Below are 8,283 nucleotides of genomic sequence, written 5' to 3'. Positions count from 1 at the left end.
TGTGTCAGTAGACTACTGGTGAGCAGAGGCCCCAAAAATGTAGGCCTTTTGAGCTTTCTAAAATTTATGTTTATCATTCTATAGAATTTTAAAAGTTTCATTGCATGTGTTTTATTCAGTTTTGCATGTTTTTGAATGCATATAAATGAAATCATACTAATCATACTATAAATATTATTTAATTACAGGCTCTTTAAATTAATTATCTCTAAGATTTGACCATATTTTTCAATTTAGCCATCATTCACTGATTCTCCTTCTACTTAGTATTCAATTTTCTGGAGACAACACAATTTATTTATCATTCTTCTGTTTATAGACATATGGATGTGTTTATTTTTTTCTTAATGTGAACAGTGCTACTTAAACATCATCACGGTTTTATCCTGGTTATCTACAGGTGGTTGTTTCTAGTTATATACAGGTATTACGGTCTAATATTTGACCCCAACACAAAACAAGAAATTTGTTTAACTTGACAATGAAGTAAACCAAAAGTTTCACAAACAGAAGTAATACTCATTCAATGCAGAGTCTTTGTTTTATTTTATTGTATTATATTTATATGCTATACCATGCTATTTTAGGTTGTTAACCTCTGGTCACCCTCCAAGAGTCACAACCATAAAGCCAAGAGAGTAAAAGTTCAAGGATATTTAACTTGACAAACAGATTCAGTTGAAGGCTGGTTCACTTTTACACTCGTCTATTTGAGATTCCTCTTTTACTGAATGTTGAGCATTAGAAGATTTCCTGTCAGATGGGCATCTTATAATTATGCTGTATATATACAAATGTATATATACATATACGTTTTCATGCATACAGGATTATTTGTCAATTTCAGCAGGAGTTTGGTATCTAGTCTGCAGTGTGGCTAGAAATGGAAGTCCTTACTTCTTGGAATCTTTAAAACTGAGACACATATTGGAATTTTGTATTTCCAGAAGTATTAGATGACCTTGTTTGGGATAAATTTCCCATTTACAACAAATAGAAGTTAGATGAATACAAAAACACATAAAATTATAACTATTGGTGGAGATTAGACATCTACCAAGGCAGCAAGAAGTTAGAACACAATCCCACGGAGTGGCAAAGTCCAAGTTTTCAAGGAGAAGCTATCTGTAGACAGTTGCTACTACCCCTGCCTCCAGTCATTTGCTTACTTAAAAGCAACAGCTGAAAGCCTGAGAGCAATTCAAATGTAAACATACAAGTAAACAGAAATGGATATTGGCTGTATGTTGCAATGATAAAAGAAGTATTTTGGTAATATATACATCACATGGTAAATTGTTACACAAAAGGTGGGAGGAAAAAATGAAATTAAAGTAATATGGTCCTTATGTTTTCTCAGAAGTGGTAATGGTATTAATATATATTAGATTTTCATAGGTCACAAAACACATTAAAATCACTAGGACAACTCCAAATGGAGACTTAAAGATTATATAGCTTACATGCTAAGTAGAGAAATGGAATTAAGTATTAAAGGGTAGCTACCAAAAACTACATCAATTCTTAAAGTTATTGGGAAAATAATAAAATATTTTTTTCCTGAGAGCTTGGAAATGAATGAGAATATCTTCTATTATCATTTCTTTTCAATATTGTATTCAACAACATATTGGACATTCTAGCCAGTGCAATAAACAGAAGGTATAAAAATGAAAAGGAAGTAGAAAGCTCATTATCTGTAAGTGACACAACTGTGTATGTAAAATATCTGAATGAATCCACATGTGAACTTAAAATTAATAAATGCATTTAGCAAGGTCACTGAATTCAAGATCATTATTAATTATACTTCTATATTAATATTGATAAAATAATAAGTAAAGGATTAAACAAGTAAAATTGTGTTCAAAAGTCATACCACATATAATAACATAAAAATGATAGATAATATAAGAAACTGAATACCAAACAGAATGACTAAAATTTAAAATACTGGTCAGGCATGGTGGCACATGCCAGTAGTACCAGCTACTTGGGAGTGGGAGGCAGGAATATCACTTCAGGCTAGGAAGTCGAGGCTGCAGTGAACCGTGATCGCACCATTTCACTCCAGCCTGGGTGACAGAGAAAGACCTTGTCTCTAAAATAATAACAAAATAAAATAGGCCAGGAGTGGTGGCTCACGCTTGTAATCCTAGCACTTTGGGAGGCTGAGGCAGGGGGATCACCTGAGGTCAGGAGTTCAAGACCAGCCTGGCCAACATGGTGAAATCTACTAAAAATACAAAAATTAGCTGGTCATAGTGGTGCATGCCTGCAATCCCAGCTACTCAGGAGGCTGAGGCAGGAGAATTACTTGAATCTGGGAGGTGGAGGTTGCAGTGAGCCAAGATTGTGCCACTGCACTCCAGTCTGGGCAACGGAGTGAGACTCTGTCTCAAAAAAAAAAAGTAATAATAGTAAAATAAAATAAATATTAACAATACTAAGTGTTATAGAGAATGTTGAGCAATCAGAAGTCTTTTATGCTGTAGCAAATTCACTGCTAGTATACAGGCAAAAGAGAAACTTAAAGTTGTTTGCCAAGTGTTTGCAGCAGCATTATTTGTAATATCCCCAAATTGAAACTAGCCTAAATATCCATTAACAGTAGATGATTGATAATAAACAAATGGTCGTATATTCCTAAAATATAACACTAGATCGCAATGAAAATTAACTCACTAGGGCTACCTGTAACAATATGCATGGATTTCACATTTTATTAATACAAAGAGTCCTAACACAGATAAATATAGATTTTACGACGATTCTATTTTATGAAAGTTAGCAAAACTGATCTATCTATCTGAGTCCTAATGCAGTTATAGATTTTATGATTCTATTTTATAAAAGTTAGCAAAACTGTCTATCCTATGTAGATAGGAGTCAAGACCATGGAGGAGGATGGTTAGAGATACTTACTGAGTGAGGACATCAGAGAGACTTCTAAGGTCGTAGTAATATTCTGTTTCTTAATCTACATGGATATGGGAAAGGCTAGAAATAAATTTTTATTAATAATTATTATTTTTCACTCCTCTCTCTAACAGAGCCCTTTGTCATATAACTTTAGAGTTTCTCTGATAAAGGTAGAATATAACTCCCTATATGACTTGCTTTGGTTAATATAATGAGGCAGAATGAAGTTATGTCTGTTCAAACCCTAGGCTTCAAAAGCCCTCGTACATTTTTTAAATATTTCATTTTAAATTTTTGTGGGTACATAGTAGAGGTTTAAATATTTCATGATATACATCATAGTAGATGTTTAAATATCTCATATTGATACAGGCATGCAATGTGTAATAATCACATCATGGGAAATGGGGTATTCATCTCCCTAAGCATTTATTCTTTATGTTACAAAAATGTGGAAGGCTTCACGAATTTGTGTGTCATCTTGGCACAGGGGCTATGCCAATTTCCATATCATTTCAATTTTAGTCTATGTGCTACTGAAGTAAGTACCCTCATGCATTTCTATTTGCTTTTTAGCGTTTCACTATGAGTAGAACATATCTGTGTTAGCCACCCAAATGGAGGATGGAAGAACTGTAGAGCACAGATATACCAGATGTCTCACTATGTATGTCTTGTTGTAACAAAATACTTTAGATGAGGTAATTTATAGAGAACAATAATGTGTTTTTTCATGGAGGCTGGAACCCAAGATCAAGGCACCATTAGGTTCAAATCTAGTAAGGGTCTAATCTCTACTTCCAAGTTGGTGCCTTGTTGCTGCATCCTCTGAAGGGGAGAAATGCTGTGTCCTCCCCAAGTAGAAGAGATGGAAGGGATGGAAGTGCAAAAAAGAGAGACGCAAACTCCCTCCATTGAGTCCTTTCATAATGATATTAATCCATTCATGAGGGCAGAACCCTCAAGACCTAAATATCTCCCCAAAGACCCATCCTCCCAATACTTCCATTGGGGATTATGTTTCCAACACATGAAGTTTGGGGAATACATTCAGACCACAACACCAGGTAAGTTGCCCCAGCCAAACGCAGCCTAGAGTGAACCCCTATTGCACAAGTAAGCAGCTAAACTGCAAACACAGGAGTAATGCCAGACATGTGGGCTCTGCCCTTGGTTGGATTTGGGAGGTTTCATTTAGATGGGAAAGTTCTGTTTCATGTGTTTTTCATTCTCTTCCACAGACTAATAATAGGCTAGACCAAATGTGTCTTTCTCATGATGATGGCATCAGCTCATGCAGAAAGCATTTTACACAAGGTTTCTTGGATTCTTGATTTGGAACCAGCTCTTCATAAGTTCTGCTTTATTCCATTGGCTAAAGCAAGTTAGTTACATGACCAAACCCCAAATCAAGGGGCAGAGAAACATCATCCTTTGTGGAAGAAAATGCAAAATTTCAAGGCAATAGCTTTAATCAGAGGGATTATGAAGTATTGGAGCCATTAACACAATATGACTCCTAGAAGGATGTCGCAAAGTAAATAAGTAATTACAGCATAATTCATCCATTAAAATTGTATTAAGTATTATGAAGAAGAAACACTGCATGGTAAGCTCTACATAGAAAACAAAAGAGAAAACAAATATATTGTTAAGCATTTCCATTTCAAGATTACAATCCTGGGTAATTATGATATTGACTATCACATTTCTATAGTAAGAGCTATTTAATAATGCACATGATATCTATTCTGTATTTTGTTAAACACTTAAAATCAACAATAAGAAGCAAAGCCAATAATATCCCGGTTATGGAAAAATTTCTGATTATTTTTCTATTTAATTTTGAGAGCTAAGCAAGCCAGGCTATTATTTCCTTCTATCTCCAACGATTTTGTGCAAAACTTCTACACCATTCGTGATTACATACTGTGTGGTTTTACATCTTTAGGTTTGAGAAACATATATATTTCTTAGAGATTATGAGGGAGTGAGGTAGGGAATTATTAGGGAACAAAAATTCCCCAATGTGTTACCTTTGCGAAGAAAAAAAATTGCACCACTGTTTGTACTTTGTTGGGTATCTTGTTCAAGGCCATTCTCATCATTCTAATGTTCACTCCCTGACTCACTCCTCTGCAGGAGGAGGAAGGAGTATCTAATATATCCATATAATCAGATGGTATCTCAAAAGCTCTCTTTTCTCCCTTGACTACCTTCAAGCAGGGTAAATTCTTCTCTTTTTCCTCTTCCAGTGTAATAAATATTTTGGGATCTACCCTCTCTTATAACAGGGTGGAATGATGAGGAAGAAGCTGCTGTTTGGAAATTTTATCTCCAAGTACATAGGCAGACTCAAAATTGGGATAAGCAAAATATCCCTGTTGTGTTTTCCAATCTAGTTTCATCAATAATGTTTAATTAGGTTCTTACTTGGCTTATTCTGTCTGCTGTTAGTTGATTGGATTTAGGATAGCTGCAAATTCTTTGACATTCCTTCTGTTGAGAGTGGGGTCTATACCTATAAATTCAGTGAGGAAGCGATGCTATTTAACTTCCAAGGCTGGGGCTTGAAAGTTCCATGCAGATTTTACCTTGTTCTCCTAGAACAATCACTTTCCAGGTGCTTCCTCTTGGTTATCTCAGAATCCAGCTGCCATGCTAAGAGAAATCTAAACCACCTAGGGAGGCCCTGTGAGGGTAGCCAGCTTACAGTCCCAGCTGAAGTAGATTAAATCGGGCACCAGACAAGAAAGTGAAAGAGGCTCCAAAATCATAGACCAGAGACCAGCCATTTTTGTTGGACACTATCTGAATTCCTGATCCACAGAAGCAATTAACATAATCAAATGGTGGGTTTTTTTCAGACCACCAAGTTAGGGTTGCTTATATAGCAATAATAACTGGTACATTAGAGAAAAGAGTGTGGATGAGGAAAAACCATACATCCATGCAACAGATGAACCATACATCCATGCAACAGATGAATCATACAAGAGAAAAGGACAATTCTTGGGAAACAGAACTCTCAGAAACGTAAATCTGTTTCAGGAGTTCTTCAAGCTTCATCAGGATCTAATGGCCAGAATTGGTTGCTTCCAATTAAGCCTCTAATATTCAAAGCCAATTATTAGTGCAAGTCTGAAATAATTTTAGGAATGTGATTTTAGAATGTCTGAGGCCAGATTGTAATAAATAGAAATAAGTATTACCCACCTAGTAAGCTCTATGTCTGCACCCTAAAATGATGGGAATATATATGTATGCGACCTTAATTACAGAAAATGTAAAAATAGTTGTGTGTGTGTGTGTGTGTGTGTGTGCACTTCCTTAGAGAAAAAGACAAATGACAAGAAAATAAATTTTTATCAGAGTTTGAATTTAGTCATAATATACTCATCTTCAATATTCTTTAGACACACACACACACACACACACACACACACACACATCTCCTGGATTTAGAGCAAACCTTCACCACCTCTTCTATTGTCTACATTTATATCTGTATTTCTAACTATGAAATAAGTATTTATTTGAATTGAAGATCCTAAGATAATTAAATATTTATTTTCTCTACTACATGTCATCAAGTATGTTAAGAATTTAAAATTTCAATAATAAGGATGAGATGAACAAATAAAACCTTTAAAATAATTTAATAGCTGAGGTCACCAAAACTGTACTATTCCCAGAATTTAATGATCCAAATTTTTTTGTCTATCTTTCAATAATGTAGAATAATTACAAAATTTATTTTGGAATTTTATTATATAATTTATGCCATTTTAGTGCCCAATTCACATCCTTGGGAGAAAAAAAAAATTAGTTTACCTTTGCACGGGTTATTCAAACTCAGTTTCAAATTACAGGTACTCACAGGCACTAGCTTAAGCAATATGGGATATTCATTACAAAGATGCTAGAATATCTCATAGAATTGAAGGGTAGGCATAAATTTAGTTCTCTGGAACTGCCTAGAGACAGGAATTAGGAGGTTTTATGCCTCTCTTTATGTCTGTTTCAATTTTCTCTTTCTCAAAGATCAGCTGAGTCCAATTTTCCTGACCACATAGCAAAACAACAACAACAAAACATGGCTGCTGATGAATCCCGAGTTGACATGTTGCTCCTGGCGCAGACTTTTCTTTTTGCAGTCTTAACTTCAAATTCCTAGGGATTGAATTGTGAATGGCTTAGGCTAAGTCATTGTCTTTGGGAAATGGACTTTGATGGCCCTGCCGGTTTAGGCCTCGTTAGAGGACAGGGTCGTATTGTACAAAATAGCTTCCCAGACTAACCACTGCCCTCCTGTGGTGAAATGGGAAAAGCAGCCCCCAAAAAAGAGTGTTATGAGAAGACTAGGCAGAATGACTTCCCATGAGAACTCTACAATGAATGCAAATACTGTATTTTGAAATTCCAAAATGAATTAATAGGGAAACCAATGAGTTAAAAAATCTTGCTTTGCCACCTAATGTGCTTTCCATATTAGAATGCTATGCAAGGCATCTAGCAGTTACATTTATCCCTTCGAGGAGCCTCAACATAACAGCCAGATCTATATTGAGCTTGCCAAGTATTCTCTTTGCATTGGCTATGCAGTTGATTTACAAGGGATTACTGCCCAGCAGTCTAAGGGGCTCAAGGGGAGAACCACACATACCAGTGACACACGATGCTGGATTGTGGTGGCCAACCCATCAATGCAGTCTTTTCCAGGTGAGTTTGAGTTGAAATCGGTCACCTTGACATTAGAGTCAGTGCAGGTGCAGCAGACCCTGCAACAGTAGCTGAACATCAAACAGGTAGAAGTAATCCCATAGAGACCAGACAATTCCTGTTGTAGCAGAAATGACCAGTAGAGATATTTCTGATTCAGTACATCCAGACCAATAGAGCTGGGGTTGGATGAGGTACTGTAAGAAAATGACATTTCAGGCCCCAAGTGGCTTCTAAGGCCAGCTCTTACATTTCCTTACTTACTCACGTATTATTAAAATAAGTTCTCATTACCTGAGAAAAACTGAATGTGATTCTGTGCTATGCAACTTAAGAGAACCTATTTCATACACTTCTCAGGATGCAAACAATTGACACTGATGACTGAAAGGATGCTCAGATGAACAGTAAATAATTTTGAAAAGTGTTGGTTTGTTGGTAATAATAATGAAAAATAGTAGTGATAATAACAGTGACAAGAATGTTAACTACTTTAGATTGAGTGTTTACTATGTTCCAGCAAAAAAACTTTACAGACGTTCTCTTAACCTAAACACCACATTGGTACTATGAAGTTGTTTTAATGTTATCATTCTCAATTTACAAATGAGGAATCTGAGGCTCAGAAAAACTAAGTTT

The 8,283-nt window shown here is 35.6% G+C and overlaps 1 non-coding gene across 1 annotated transcript; it reads right to left on the bottom strand.

The window, feature by feature from the left end:
• Positions 1–3,367: 3,367 nt before the first annotated feature.
• LOC135276416 (U6 spliceosomal RNA) lies at positions 3,368–3,471 on the bottom strand. The gene has a single exon (XR_010343959.1). It is a non-coding gene; the product is annotated as a U6 spliceosomal RNA (small nuclear RNA).
• Positions 3,472–8,283: the final 4,812 nt, after the last annotated feature.

This window comes from Aotus nancymaae, unplaced genomic scaffold (assembly GCF_030222135.1).
Source record: "Aotus nancymaae isolate 86718 unplaced genomic scaffold, 86718_ANA_hifiasm-v0.15.2.pri h1tg000022l_1, whole genome shotgun sequence".
Taxonomy (NCBI): domain Eukaryota; kingdom Metazoa; phylum Chordata; class Mammalia; order Primates; family Aotidae; genus Aotus; species Aotus nancymaae.
Note: the sequence above shows the minus strand (reverse complement) of the source record. Positions and strands in the feature narration are given on the sequence as shown.